We start from the raw sequence: 16,823 nt of genomic DNA, 5'->3' as shown, positions 1-16,823 counted from the left end.
GAACTTGATGATGGTGAGGACAATATGAGTGAGGTTGATGGTCTGGAGCATGTTGATATTAAGGGAGAGGAGGTTTTGGAGTTGTTAAAATACATTAGGACGGATAAGTCCCTGGGGCCTGACGGAATATTCCCCAGGCTGCTCCACGAGGCGAGGGAAGAGATTGCTGAGCCTCTGGCCAGGATCTTTATGTCCTCGTTGTGCACGGGAATGGTACCGGAGGATTGGAGGGAGGCGAGTGTTGACCCCTTGTTCAAAAAAGGTAGTAGGGATAGTCTGGGTAATTATAGACCAGTGAGCCTTACGCCTGTGGTGGGAAAGCTGTTGGAAAAGATTCTTAGAGCTAGGATCTCTGGGCATTTAGAGAATCATGGTCTGATCAGGGACAGTCAGCATGGCTTTGTGAAGGGCAGATCATGTCTAACAAGCCTGATAGAGTTCTTTGAGGAGGTGACCATGCAGAGAGATGAGGGTAGTGCAGTGGATGTGATCTATATGGATTTTAGTAAGGCATTTGACAAGGTTCCACATGGTAGGCTTATTCAGAAAGTCAGAAAGCATGGGATCCAGGGAAGTTTGGCCAGGTGGATTCAGAATTGGCTTGCCTGCAGAAGGCAGACGGTCATGGTAGAGGGAGTACATTCATATTGGAGGATTGTGACTAGTGGTGTCCCACAAGGATCTGTTCTTGGACCTCTACTTTTTGTGATTTTTATTAACGACCTGGATGTAGGGGTAGAAGGGTGGGTTGGCAAGTTTGCAGATGACACAAAGGTTGGTGGTGTTGTAGGTAGTGTAGAGGATTGTCAAAGATTGCAGAGAGACATTGATAGGATGCAGAAGTGGGCTGAGAAGTGGCAGATGGAGTTCAACCTGGAGAAGTGTGAGGTGGTACACTTTGGAAGTTCAGACTCCAAGGCAGAGTACAAAGTAAATGGCAGAATACTTGGTAGTGTGGAGGAGCAGAGGGATCTGGGGGTACATGTCCACAGATCCCTGAAAGTTGCCTCACAGATGGATAGGGTAGTTAAGAAAGCTTATGGGGTGTTAGCTTTCATAAGTCAATGGATAGAGTTTAAGAGTCGCGATGTAATGATGCAGCTCTATAAAACTCTGGTTAGGCCACACTTGGAGTACTGTGTGCAGTTCTCATCGCCTCACTATAGGAAGGATGCGGAATGTGACAAGAATACACATAGATTACGACGTAGCTGTCCTGTGCTGGCACCAGTGGAATCAGCAGTTGGTCTGCCATCTGTCTTCAGGAGAGAGAGAGATAAGGAAAACAATGGAGCAGCATTTGGAGATGTGTAATGAAGGGAAGGAGAGCTGTCAAGAGCGGCTCCCCCTTTGAACCCTGAACTGTTTGAAGTGATGGACAGGCGATACCCCAGCAGGGGGATAAAAAGGGACAGGTTCGCTAAGGCAAGACACACACGACACCCGAGGTAACAAGACCCTGGAAGCGGTGCATCTCTCACAAGTCGGTGGGAAGTACCGGGCCATAAACGCATAGGGTGGAAAGGCACGATCGGCGGGAACCTGGTGTGTGTCCACCCTTGCCTGGGTGCCAGGTTCAGCGCAGGGAAACAATCGTATCTGGAAACGGAGGGGTCACGGTCGGTGACCTCAGATGACATCACAAAGGACTCGCCCAAAAGCTGACTGCGAAGGTCTGTGTGGAAGCCTTGAATAATCATTCGTTTTGCTCTCTCTCCTTCCCCCCACTGTCCATCGCCACGGCAGCGATTACTGCGAACTGAACTGAACTAAATTGAACTGAACTTTGCGTCACTTTGAAACTGGTCATTTACCCCTAGACAACGATAGAGCTTGATTAATCCTGTTATCTTAATTCTGTGTACATGTGTGTTTATCATTGCTGAACTGTTGCATTTATTATCCTTTTGATTAGAGTACTGTGTTGCTTGTTTCTTTAATAAAACTTTCTTAGTTCTAGTAATCCAGACTCCAACTGAGTGATCCATTTCTGCTGGTTTGGCAACCCAGTTACGGGGTACGTAACAGGAAGCATTGGAAAGGGTACAGAGGAGATTTACCAGGATGCTGCCTGGTTTAGAGAGTATGCATTATGATCAGAGATTAAGGGAGCTAGGGCTTTACTCTTTGGAAAGAAGGAGGATGAGAGGAGACATGATAGAGGTGTACAAGATAATAAGAGGAAAAGATAGAGTGGATAGCCAGCGCCTCTTCCCCAGGGCACCACTGCTCAATACAAGAGGACATGGCTTTAAGGTAAGGGGTGGAAAGTTCAAGAGGGATATTAGAGGAAGGTTTTTTACTCAGAGAGTGGTTGGTGCGTGGAATGCACTGCCTGAGTCAGTGGTGAAGGCAGATACACTAGTGAAGTTTAAGAGACTACTAGACAGGTATATGGAGGAATTTAAGGTGGGGGCTTATATGGGAGGCAGGGTTTGAGGGTCGGCACAACATTGTGGGCTGAAGGGCCTGTACTGTGCTGTACTTTTCTATATGTTCTATAATAGAATCAATGAAAGACTGCACCAACTGTGCGTTCAGTGTGCAAAAAAACAACAATGTGCAAATTTAAAAAGAAAGAATAATAATAATTAATAAATAAGCAATAAATATCAAGAACATGAGGTGATGAGTGCTTGAAAGTGAGTCCATAGGTTGCACGATCATTTCTGTGAAGTTGAATGAAGTTATCCCTTTTGGTTCTAGAGCCTGATGGTTGAGAGAGAATAATTACTCTTGAACCTGGCGGTGTGAGGCTCCTGTACCTTCTTCCTAAAAGCAGCAGCAAGAAGAGAGCATGACCTGGGGTTCCCTGATGATGGATGGTTCTTTCCTGCGACAGCGCGTCGTGCAGTTGTGCCCAGTGGTGGGAAGGGTTTCACCCATTATGGACTGGGACGTATCCACTACTAAAACTACAACTAGGTAACAAGATGTTTCAGTGATAAGGAACAATCTATGAAGTAATCAGGTTCAGTGGTGTGACACAGACTGAAGAGAAACTGCTGGAAAATACAGAATCATCTAACTGTACTACAATTACTGAAAATTCACTGCACAATTACATACATACATGTGATTATATAGAAATTATAAACAAGCATAGTAAAGAAACAGAAGAAAAGTAATAATTCTGCTCTCTAATCCAACAACTGGAAGAATTGGCAAAATAGCAGATGTAAGGAAGTATATGGTCATGCGTGTTGATAGAAGGAATAAAGGTGTAGACTATTTTCTAAAGGGGGAGAGAATTCAAAAATTGGAGATATAAAGGGACTTGGGAGCTCTCGTGCAGGATTCCCTAAAAGTTAATTTGCAGGCGAGTGTGTATTAAGGAAGGCAAATTCAATGTCAGCATTCACTTTGAGAGAACAAGAATATAAAAACAATGATGCAATGCTGAGGCTTTAAAAGCATTAGTCAAACCACAGTTAGTATTGGATATGGCTCAGAGGAGGTTTACGAGAATGTCCCAAGAATGAAAGGGTTAGCCTACGAGAAGTGTTTGATGGCTCTGGGCCTACATCTACTAGAGTGCAGAAGAAGAGGAACTGTTGCTACTAAACCATACTGAGCATTGAAAGGCCTGGATAGAGTAGATGTGGAGAGGGTGTTTCCTATAGTAAAACAGTCTAGAACCAGAGGGCACAACCTTGGAATAAAGTGACATCACTTCAGAAAAGAGATGAAGAGGAATTTATTTAGCTAGAGGGTGGTGAATTTATGGAATTCAGTGCTACAGAGTACTGTGGAGATCAGGTCATACTGGTTGACAGGTTCTTGATTAGTAAGGTTTTTCTTATGAATGCTGCTTATATGTGTTGGCAGGTGTGTCCATGATACTGCTACAAGCAAATATATCATTGCACCTGTACATGTATATACAGTAGCTGTTCATATGTTATAAACTCGACTTTGACTTTACCTGTTCTCTCTGTCAAGGCACTGTGGTATAGATCAATATGAGAAATAGCAAGAAATTGTTGCAACAACAACAAAAAAATCAAACATATGGACATAACAGAATAGGGGCAGGGGTAAATCCATTAGCCTTTCAGGGCTGCCCACTGGTCAGTTTGTCATGGCTGATAATCCCTAGGGCCTCAACTGCTTCTCTGTGTTAAATCTATTTTAGCCAACACTTCCCCAATCTTTCAAACATCTGCCTACTTCATATTTCATATTGCTTTACCGATCTAACCACCATAACACTCTGTGACATTAAACTCTAAAGATTCATCACCCTTAGTAAGAAGTCATTCTATGTACCAACACACATCAAAGTTGCTGGTGAACGCAGCAGCATCTCTAGGAAGAGGTACAGTCGACGTTTTGGGCCGAGACCCTTCGTCAGGACTAACTGAAGGAAGAGTTAGTAAGAGATTTGAAAGTGGGAGGGGGAGGGGGAGATCCAAAATGATCATTCTATGTACCTTAGGTTTAAATAACAGCCCCCTTAAATTTGATTGTCACACAAGTGAAAACATCCCACCATTTTCCCTGTCGTGCCCCTTGCTCGCTCAGAATCTTAGTCATAGTTATAGAAGACTACAGCACAGAATTAGGACCTTCAGCCCATCTAGTCCAAACTGAACCATTTAAACTGCCTAGTCTCATCAACTGCACCCTGACCATAGCCTTCCATACCCTTCCCATCTACATACCTATCCAAACCTCTCTTAAACATTGAAATTAAAATCGCATCCACTCCTTACACTCACAGCTCATTCCACACTCCCACCATCCTCTGACGGAAAAAGTTTCCCCTCATGCTCCCCCTTAAACATTTCACCTTTCACCCTTAATCCATGACCTCCAGTTGTACTTTCACCCAACCTCAATGGAAAAAACCTGATATGCTTCAGTAAGATCATTCTTCTACACAGTAAGAATACAGAGTATTAATATTATCCTTGTCAACAGAAGCATTGGTCTGTTCTAAAAAACTACCCGTTGCTGACAAAGAACTATGATCTACTCCTCAAGGAGAATTTTGTGTGATCACAAGGTGCAATTTTTTTGTCTGTGTGCCAGAGAGGGAACATTTTTATGGATAATGTATTTTGTTCTGTCGTATCAAAATGACAAATGGGCACGGCATATTGCTACTGACATAAGCTTCTGAGCAGCCATGTGTGTAGTCTGAGGTTTTCTAGCCAAGGTGACCGCAGCATTTGACATTGTATTCTCCATTGGTCCAACAGCCAAATGCTTTCTTGCAAAACTGTTGCTCCCCTGGATTGTTAAATGAAACTCCAATCCCTAAATCTTAAAAAAACAAGAAAGATCAAAATCAGCAATGTTCTAAAACACCACAACAGGTCTTAAAAGAATTTTAATGTTTCACTATTAAGGCTTTAAGAAGCTCATGATTTTGAATGGGTATCTTGCATTTTCCTCAAATATTTTTCTATTTCTCTGTGTTTTTGTGTCTTCACGTGTGCGTGTGTGTGTGTTCAGATGTGTGTCTGTATGTATGTGTATACATAATTACTTCTTTTTGTACCTCTGTGTTCAGATGTGTGTTTCTATGTGTGTCTGGGTGTATTTTTGTGTATGTGTACATGCACGTGTGTGTTGGGCGTCTTTGTGCAAGTGAGTGTGTAGACATACGCATGCGTGTGTTGGCTCGTGTGTGGGAGCAGTAAGAAAGAAAGGAGGGGTGTCATGTGAATCAGTGCTGATTGAATGAATGTGCGGAGTTTGTGCATGCGTGGTTTGGATCTGCGAGGAATATTGTGCAGATGGGATAGAACAAACGTGTGCTTTGGGTGGCTGTATGGAAGGAGTGGTGAGGCTGAGGTGAAGCTTGAGCAGGCTTGGTGAAGATGAATGTGGAGGTAAATTGAGTACAAAAGACTTTGGGGAGAATAATGCTTGTATGCAGAGTTATTCAATGTATTGATGACCTTAAATGTAACAGCTTAAACTGTAGGTCAGTGATGTATTAAATGGTGTTGACATAAATGTGAGGCCAATGCAGAGAATAGATAAGATATAGTAGTTCAAGTAGAATGCTTCTGTGCTTAAGAACAGGAGATAAGGAGTTGAGGGAATCAACAGGCACTGGTTGCAGCTTGGTGCTGAGAGAGAAATTAAGTGAGGAACTAGTAAGCCATGGACACTACTGAGGGACTAGCAGAGATGCATGAACTCCAGGCCACCCCCTCACCTTAAAAGAATGAATTCTCAGCTATAAAGACAGCCAGGAAGGTGTGGACAGATCATATATGACCACACTGTCAGTAGGACACAGAGGAGGAGTGGTTGAGTTTGGAGAGAGAGGGAGAGGGAGAGGAAGGGAGGAAGAAGGATGCAGAGGGAGGGAGGGAGGGAGAGGAAGAGAGAGAGACAGAGAGATTGTAGTGTCAGCCATCATATTATTGTTTCCATATGTGATTCAAGATCTCAATCTAAAACATACCACTAACTGCTTCACAGACGCTGTTTGTCCTGCTGAGTTCTTTCAACGTTCTGCTTGTTATTCCAAATTGCAGCACCTGAAGTCTCTTGTTTGAAGTAAATTATGTGTTATATAATTTAGTGGATTCTGGTTAATTAGACCATCAGTTAATTGAGGTGACCACTTATTTGGAACATTTCTTAAAGAATAAAAACTAGTCGAGAAAACAGCCGGGATTCCCTTTGTTTATTTGGAACACTATGCCACTTAATCAGGACTGTTGTCAAACTGCTTCTAACTAGTGTCAGTCATGCGCATTTGTGTGGCCATTAGACACTACACTGTGCTTTGAGCAAATAATTTTTAAATAGCATCAGTTGTGTTGTGTTCGAAAAGCAGTGATTTTTGTCACTGATAGTTGCTGAGAAATAAGCAATAAGACAATTCAGTGTTTTTTTACTCTCTGTGGTTTCAAGCATTCAGGCTTTGAGATGCTAGAAATGGCCGGGACTGAAAAGTAAACAATTTCACTACTTCAACAAATTAGGGACTACGAGGAACTTGAAGATGACAATCATTTCGAATGTTCAGATGAAAAGGAAGATTTGAAAGATGAAATGTTGAAAACATTGTATGGAGGCAGTCCATGATCTGCAGTAGATGTCTGTGCTGATTTAGTTCATTTACAGTCAATCAAAAGGACACAGCAATGTACACTGGATGAGTTCCTCTGTCGATAACTCTGAGGAACTAATGCACAGTTTGAAAGTACTGTAGTAGTATTATTAGTAGTATTCTAATTTGTTCTGTATTTTATTTAAACACATAATTTGTTACTCAGTTAAACTGTAGTTTGTCCTTCTTATACTTTTTAACCATTTCTCTGAACTTCGGCTAATTAGATCAGCCACATAATGGGGCCAAAATATGCAGGTCTATATGTCCCAATTAACCGGAATCCACTGCACATGTCTATAAAGCAATGTGCAAACTAAATAATGTGAAAATAGATAGCTTTGGAATTTTTTCTAAAAAGTTCAAAAAACTACAACACATGAAAGGTTAATGTGAACTCTTTCCCAGCCAGGTTGTCCTGCTGAACATTATTTTGAAAGTTGCATTTTACAATGATGCCTGTAGGACTCTTTTGAACTTCATTATTAGTCACAGTACCCTGAATGAGAAGATAGGTCAAGAATGAAGAATGGCTTCAAGAAAAGCTGTACACAAATAGGAACTAGGTGGCTCTGTCTAATGAATTTAAGTGGCTGTGAGTCATATGAAGGAACCCATCTTTGAAAAACTGCAAAGTGTTTTTGGACCTTGGGGAACTGCAAAATGGGTGTTAACTTTATATTGTTTCACTCTGTATGTTGATTTAACCAAATTATCTTTAATTTGTTTTTCTAAATATAATAAGTCCTTGAAAATGTTCCTTGAAGCACATTCCAGACTTTAGCAGGTCTGTTGTTAGTGTAGTTTAACCTTTGAGGCAATAATGCAATGTGGTATAGTAACTTATATTCTCATTGATTTCTGACTTCAAGTTCAGCATAATGCAGATAACCACAGTGTTATGACTCCAACCCTCCGTTACTAACCCAGCCATTTACATGGAAAACTATAACTATGTGAAGAAACTGAGTTTCTCTTTCCTATTTCCTGTTTCCCACATTTGAATAGAAGAGATCGGATAAAAAGACTTGAATTTCTGAAGTACTTATCCAAAGTACCCCAGAGTTCCAAGGCACTTTACAGCCAATGATACGATTCAGAATTGTAGTTAACAGCTGCAGTGTAGGAAGCATGGCAGCCAATTTATACACAGGAACTGGCCATTTACAGCAACTTTAGAGTAAACAGATAAATGGAGAGATAAATATTGGCCAGGAAAACGAGAAAGAATGCACTGCTCTTATTAAATAGCACCAGGAAATCTGTGTTCCAGAAAGGCTACAACTTCACTTCAACCTTGGAAGTGCAGCAATCTCTCATTGTTGCATGGAAGATCAGATTTTCCTCTCAAGTCCTCACACTGGTGGTATCTACACATCTGTGTCAGATGTGCAGGGGCTAACATAAAGGTCAGAAACCAAAGTCTGAAGGTCTGAAACCAGAACCTCAGTAAAATAAAACTAAAACGCCATTCTTTGTTTCCTTTTTAAAACCCTTCTATGAAAATAATGTATTTAATTAATCCTGTTTGATAATAAATTCAACAGTTAAATTTTCTTGTGAGGATGTAAAGGCAGCTTTTCACCATTTAGTAATCTGATGCCGGACAATCAAGTGAAATTATACTGAGTGTTTTAGGTAACACCTGTGTTAATTCGGACTTTGGACAGCTGCAGTGTTGTGAACATCCAACAAATTCAAGGCAGGTATTTTTAATCCTTAATGCTAACATAATTTAGAAACTGCTAACTTGTCAGTTTATTAACTTCCTAAATCAGTTTGCAGGTTCTGGCATGACCAGCATTATTGTCCACCTCTAATTGCCTTGGAGATGGTGCTGAGAGGAACCTGGAGGAGGGAACAAAATGTGAGGCTTCCAAGGTTAATTGGAAGGGCAGGTTGTCACGAGGGCATGGTGATTCTGCAACAGATACAGACAGATTGCATGCTTAGCCAAAAGGTTGGCAAATGGAGCTGAGTGTGGGGAAATGTGAGGTCATGTACTTTGATAAGAAGAATCAAAAGGCAGATCATTATCTGAGAGACATTGCAAATGAGTGAATTTCAGAGGAATCTGGAGCATGAATTCAAGGGGGGGGCAGTTGACATGGTAGATGCAAAAATGGAGAGATAAAACTATAAGATAAAGGGGTCTGTGCTTTAAAACAGAGGTGCATATAATGTCATTACTCAGATAATGAACCTCTGGAAGTCTCTGCCCCTGAAGGTTACAGACGCCAGATGACTAGATATATCTAATTTGGAGAAAGTATTTGGAAGATTGAAGGATTGTGGGTTATGGGGAACTGGAAAGGTCAGCACAGATCCCATTGAATGGAAGGGCAGGCCTGAGGAGTCTGATGGCCCAGTCCTGCTCCTAGATTCCTGTATGCCCTTGTGCAAAGTGAGAAATATGAGAAAAATAGAATAAATTTCTTTAGTCTCTTTCAACTGACGCCATGAGGTTTATAGGACCAAGAGTCAGGGTGATGATTCAAAGTGATACACCTTCCCACCTGTATGCCACCATGCCCTCCCATCTGGTGGGTCTGACTTGCTGGTGGAAGAAAACATGCAGTGTCTGGCATGTCCATAAAGTGCAATTTTGTGAAATTTACTAAGTCAAATTGTCACTTAAGTAGTCTGTGAGACAGTTGCCCCAATATAGACACCATCCCAGACGTTTATGAAAAAGGCTTTGGAAAGTTGATGGGCTGGGAGTGACAATTTCCAAACTCAACAGCTAGATCAATTTCAAGGGGTCTGTGTAGTTTCATTCTTCCTTTGTTTCTATGTAATACAGCATGACTCCATTAATCCAGCATCCATTTGTACAAAATTTGTAATAATACAACATCTGGTACACTACATAATTCATAATGTGTTCCAAGGTCCAAAGTTCAGGCGGAGCTGCAGCCAAATTCATAGCTCCAGGTCATAGCCAAGCCAGAGTCTGCACTGTGGAGTGAGTGCTTGGCCAGAGCCAGGATTTGGATCCAGAACATCAAGGGTCAGGAATATGGGTTGGGTTATAGCTGGAGCCTGTGTGCAGAAACATGAACATTTCCTGCCCCTTTTAAACACATGGGTTCACCGTAAAAAATATTCATGCTACTGTGTAACATGTAAAAATATGTGAAATACAAATATGTTTTGGTATTAATTTGAGTCTACAGTCTGGAACCACTAAAATGCCAAGGATGGATTATCAGAGCTTTAATTAATACAGTAGAACTGAATGGATTACTGGACCTATCAGGAGGCAGTCAGGGCCTCCTTTCCCTCACACCAGGTTAGGAGTGAACCAGCATAGTAGCTATACTGAAGTTGGTGTCACACAGTTTCCTTCAGAGAATCTCACCATACTGTCTTTGGAATCACATTGGGATTCTACTTCAATTATACTATTCATTGTTGCATTGTCACCCATTAGAAACTGCTTTTTAACAACTCAAATCCCCTAATTGAAAAATATCACCTATGGGCCTTAAGATAATAAAAATGACATTTACAAGATAATTCAATTTTCATACAAGTATTTATATTCATTTTTGATTTTCAGACCTCAATTAAAAAGGCAGAGAACTTTTTTAAAAAAAAATTATCAATCTTTGGGAGGCAAATAAGTCTGAAGAGACTCTATGTCAAATTACATTTTCTCTGTGTCAAGTTGTGAACAGTGCAACACTCTCACACACGGTGCCACAAGAATAATCTACAATCACTTAACTAACTGGCATTTCCAGTTCCAGAGTAATATTATTTGACATTTTATACATCCAAGGAGTCTTTCCCTTGTTCCTACATACTAATCACACTGGATAATTTATCACCAGCTGGTTACTGATGAACTTTGCTGAGTTTGCCCAGTAATGCCAGTCCTAGATAACTTCTAGCAGTTATTTATCAGTCACTCCTTTAGACACCATAACCCATTTGCGACATCAATAAATTCAAATAGCTGTTTCTAGTTAATGAAAACGCTTTCAATGTCATTTGGTACATAGCTACATAAAAATTCATTGTGACATGGCAAGGTAGGAGACTCGCACAGAACATTAACACAGGACAAATAGTCTCTGTTTTGTTCTGCAAGAGTACCATGCCACACCAATAGAATATATTTTAGTATTGAAAGAAATTACAGCCTCCTTATTTACTTATTAATTGAGATACAGCTCGGAGTAGGTCCTTCAAGCTGCACCACCAGCAACCCCCAATTTAACACTAGCTTAATCATGGAACAATTTATAATGACTAATTAACTTGCTGACCAGTACATCTTTGGACTGTGGGAGGAAACCAGGGCACCCAGAGAAAACTCACGTGGACAAGAGGAGAACATACAAAACTGCTTACAGGCAGCGGCGAGGACTGAACCCAGGTCGTCTGAACTGATGATATGGAACTTAGAGGGGAACCTGCAGGTTGCCCCAAACATCTGCTGTCCTTGTCCTTCTTGGAGGTGGAGTTCATGGGTTTGAAAGGTACTGCTGAAGGAGCCTTGGTGAGAAACTGCAATATATCATGTACCTAGTACAGACCGTAGCTGTAATCCGCTTTTGGTCAAGGGAAGAATGCTTAGGCTGATGGTTAGGATACTGGTCAAATGGACTGCTTTTCCCTGAATGGTGTTGAATTTCTTGTATGTTGTTGGAGCTGCACTCTTCCAGTAGAAAGTATTCAATCAAGCTCCAGATTTGTCTCATGTGGATCAGAAAGTGAGCCACTTACGAGGTGCTACCACTTACTGTTCATCAATGCATCAAAGGAAACAATAGAAAAAGACCTCCAGCAGATTATCCTTTAACTTCTACTTTTTAAGGCAACAGGTACTTATTTCATGCTCACAATTTGGATTATGAGGGGTATCAATAGGGTAAATGCAGGCATGGTTTTTCCACTAAGTTTGGATGGAACTACGACTAGAGGTTATGGATTAAGGGTGAAAGGTGAAAAGTTTAAAGGGAACATGAAGGGAAACTTCTTTACTCAGAGGGTCGTGAGAGTGTAAGACAAACTACCAGCACAAGTGGAGCATGCAAGCTCGATTTCAACATTTGGAAAGTTTGGATAGCTACATGGATGGCAGGGGTATGGAGGCCATGGTCCCAATGCAGTTCAATGGGAGTAGGCAGTTTAAATGGTTCAGCTCAGACTAGATGGGCCAAAGGGTCTGTTTCTATGCTGCATTTTTCTATTAGCAAATTCACTATTGATGATAATATATTGTTTAATTATTTACCCTGTATTAAGTAATTTAGTATTTAAATTGAAAATAAGATTCTTTACATTGTAAAATGTGGGTTTGCTTTTGTGATTCAATTCAATATAAATGAACTTCTGATGCCACCTAGTGGTGTGGTTTGTAAATTATATTTTAAAAAATTGTAAGGTTACAGACTCAGGACATTGATTCATTTTTCATTTAAGCAAAATATTTTAAGGCTCATTTAATGAAGGCAAATTTTAAAGTTTTAATCATCATCAAATCTAATATATGGTTACCATCTAGTCAAAACATAGCTTAATCAATACTTTTTGGAAATAGTCAAGGTCCTTCACCAGGACTGTCCTGAGAGCCTGATGGTCTCGGCCTGAAGTTAACTGTCCATTTCCCTCCACAGTTGTGTGCTGCTTTGGATTTCTTGCTTCTGCAGTCTCTTTAGTATCTCAAAAACTTTTTTGTAGAGTGAGCTATTGAAATACGTCATCTTAACACTTAGAATGAGAACTTCACTGTTAAAATGTCAGTTTTGGAGTTACTCCCTTTGTCGACAAAATAGTGAGAATTCTGTTAAATTACAAAGCTGGAATGTCATGATATGCTACTGGAGAGCATTATATCATTGTCAGACCATCAATCAGTGCTTTTAAACAACAATGAGCTGTGTTGTACTGACAGGTAGCTGGAGGTTTTGTTGAATGCGAACATCATTGAGTTCTGGATTGACATTTTGGTGTACTGGAGCATGGAAGTACACAACATGCTGGACATCAGGTACTGACACATGTCATCTCCTACTCTACTCCTGGAGTCTTCATGAAATCCAGTAGCAACCTGTAACTTATGGAGCAGAGGACACAGATACCAACTCGCATCGGCTTTACATTAGCCATACCTACCATTTATTTTTCTGTATGTTTACATTTGTTTTAAATTAACAGTACTTTAATGTGCTTTAAATCTATTTGATTTTTAACTTTTCAACTGTTTCTAAAATGTCACTGTAGATCACCGACATTTAAAAATTTGAGTCCCAATGGTAGCACAAGCTGAGTCTATCAGGACCATGTTTCACCCTCTTCCTCTCACCTCTTCATACTGGCCATCTCCCTTCCATTATTTCAGGCAGGTAAAGGGTCTCAGCCTGAAACATTAACTGTCCATTTCCTTCTGCAGATGCTGCCTGAATGCAGAAAATTGTTACTTGTTTTGTACTTGTTGTTCACATAGAAATCAAAAGGATGGTTAACTGGCTGGGTGTACACAGCTAATCAGTCATGGATAGCTAACCATACATAAAGGAACACGAAAAATTAAACCAAAGTTCAATGGATAATTCAGTTATGAATTTTGTCTATTTTATACATTATTTTAAAACCACATTAAGTTCTTTGAACTCAAATCTTTTAAACCAAGAGAACACTATCAACTGCTGTATAAGACCATAAGATATCGGAGCAGAATTCGGCCATTCAGCCCATGGAGTCTTCTCTGTCAATTAATCACGGCTGGACAAGATTAAATATCATTTAACAATTGCATTGTTTTGATGTACTTTTGCACATGAACATTCTCACACCTACTACTAACCATGTGATAACTTAAGTCATTTTAAGAAAATTGGAACTGCTATGTACAATGCACCAACACAGTATATATTGAATTCCAGTAAGATGGCCACACAGGTCCAGCAATTGGTGCAAATGTGCCTCTTAAACAGTTTTCTTGTGATTGCAAGACCCTGGTGCAAATGGGTAATACAGAATACTGCAAGTCCAGCTCATCGGTGAGACTGATGGCAGGCATGACCTCAGTTGTTGCTCAGATCAGGCCCTCAAGCCGTGGTGCAGCCCGTTACAGCTACCTGGGGAGGACGTGCGGGAGAGAACAGAGGTGCAGTGGGCACATTGGAATCTGTGCTGGGTTGGGTGGGCGGTCCCTGTAGGCTGGCTTTCCCATAAGCACTGCTGCCTTGAAAATAAGTTGGATTGCCTATGTCTGTTACAACCAAAGCAAGATCTTGCAACTGCTGAGAGAGTTGTTCTTGCAGAAACATGGCTTCAGGACAACATCCTGGAGAATGTCTCGTCAATCTTCGGGCAATTCCCCTCAGGGACTTGGGCTAATGTTTTTGTGACTGTACATGTACTTGTAACTATATATGCTGTGTACAACTGCATCTTATGCATTTTGCACTTTGGCTACAGGAACTATATTTCCTCTAGCTGTATGTATGTGTGTGGTTGAATAACAATTAAAATTGAACCTGGGAACAATTATACGATCAATAGTGAATTAGTACAGATAATTTCAGCTCTGCTTTTGAACTGTGTGCCTATTTTGAAATACCTTTAAGTTTCATTATCTAAACCTCAATTTAAAAATTTTTATACTTGCACCCTTATGATTGACCAGCTTAAATTTAAGAGCTAAAAAGTAATTTGTTATTACTTACAGTACCGTCGGTACATCTGTTTCTCTCTACAGGTTAGCATCACATTTTTTGTCTGTTTTGTGGCACACTTAAGACCTTGAAAGATATAATGCTACACTGATTCAGTGAGTACAAGAGGAAACCCTCTTCACTGGTTCAAATAGACAAAAATTTCATGACACATCTGAAAAGGTGAATTGTCCTAGCTTTCTTGTGAAGATTTAATCCCCATCAAAAAGAACTTTAGATTTATGCATATGATCATCACAAATAATAAATTGATTGCCATACTTGCCTCCAAATGACCTTAAGAAGGCACTGATTGGGAATATCTATACACCTTGAGAATGGGTGCATTGCAAAAGAAAGCTATGACCACATTCAACTAACTCAAAAGGCCATCTTAATATCTCCATACAACACACACAAAATGCTGGTGGAACGCAGCAGGCCAGGCAGCATCTCTAGGAAGAGGTACAGTCGACGTTTCAGGCAGAGACCCTTCGTCAGGACTAACTGAAAGAAGAGATAGTAAGAGATTTGAAAGTGGGAGGGGGGTAGATCGGAATAGATAGGAGAAGACAGGAGGGGGAGGGATGGAGCTAAGAGCTGGAAAGTTGATTGGCAAAGGTATACAAGGCTGGAGAAGGGAGAGGGTCATGGGACGGGAGGCCGAGGGAGAAAGAAAGGGGGAGGGGAGCATGAGAGGAAGATATAGTGAGAGGGTCAGAGGGAGAAAAAAAGAGAGAAAGTAAGGAAAAATATAAAAAAAAGGGGTAAGAAGGGGAGAAGGGGCATTAACTGAAGTTAGAGAAGTCAATGTACATACCATCAGGTTGGAGGCTACCCAGACGGAATACAAGGTGTTTTTCCCCCAACCTGAGTGTGGCTTCATCTTGACAGTAGAGGAGGCCATGGATAGACATATCAGAATGGGAAAGCAACGTGGAATTAAAATGTGTGGCCACTGGGAGATCCTACTTACTCTAGTGGACAGAGCGTAGGTGTTCAGCGAAATGGTCTCCCAGTCTGCGTCAGGTCTCGCCAATATACAGAAGGCCGCACCGGGAGCACCGAACACAGTATATCACACCAGCCGACTCACAGGTGAAGCGTCTCCTCACCTGGAAGGACTTTCTGGGGCCCTGAATGGTGGTGAGGGAGGAAGTGTAAGGGCATGTATCGCACTTGTCCCGCTTACAAGGATAAGTGCCGGGAGGGAGATCGGTGGGAAGGGATTGCGGGGTGGGGGGGGGAAACGAATGGACAAGGGAGTTGCATAGGGAGCAATTCCTGCAGAAAGCAGAAAGGGGGAGGGAGGGAAAGATGTGCTTGGTGGTGGGGTCCCGTTGGAGGTGGCGGAAGTAACGGAGAATTATATGTTGGGCCCGGAGGCTGGTGGGGTGGTAGGTGAGGACATGGGGAACCCTATCCCTAGTGGGGTGGCGGAAGGATGGGGTGAGAGCAGATGTGTGTGAAATGGGAGAGATGCGTTTGAGAGCAGTTGATGATGGAGGAAGGGAAGCCGCTTTCTTTAAAAAAAAGGAAGACCTCTCCTTCGTCCTGGAATGAAAAGCCTCATCCTGAGTGCAGGTGCGGCAGAGACGGAGGAATTACGAGAAACGGATGGCATTTTTGCAAGAGATAGGGTGGGAAAAGGAATAGTAAAGGTAGCTGTGAGAGTCCATAGGCTGATAGCAGACATCAGTAGATAAGCTGTCTCCAGAGACAGAAAGATTAAGAAAGGGGAGGGAGGTGTCAGAAATGGACCAGGTAAATTTGAGGGCAGGGTGAAAATTGGAGGCACAGTTAATGAAGTCAATGAGCTCAGCATGCGTGCAGGAAGCAGTGCCAATGTAGCAAAGGAAAAGTGGGAGACGGTTACCAGTATAGGCTTGGAACATGGATTGTTCCACAAAGCCAACAAAAAGGCCGGCATAGCTGGGACCCATACAGGTGCCCATGGCTACACCTTCAGTTTGGAGGAAGTGAGAGGAGCCAAAGGAGAAATTATTAAGGGTAAGGCCTAATTCCGCTAGACGGAAGAGAGTGGTGGTAGAGGGGAACTGATTAGGTCTGGAATC

This window comes from Mobula hypostoma, chromosome 20, assembly GCF_963921235.1.
Source record: "Mobula hypostoma chromosome 20, sMobHyp1.1, whole genome shotgun sequence".
In the NCBI taxonomy this organism is placed as follows: Eukaryota; Metazoa; Chordata; class Chondrichthyes; order Myliobatiformes; family Myliobatidae; genus Mobula; species Mobula hypostoma.
The sequence above is the reverse complement of the archived record's forward strand: the minus strand, read 5'-3'. Positions refer to the sequence as shown.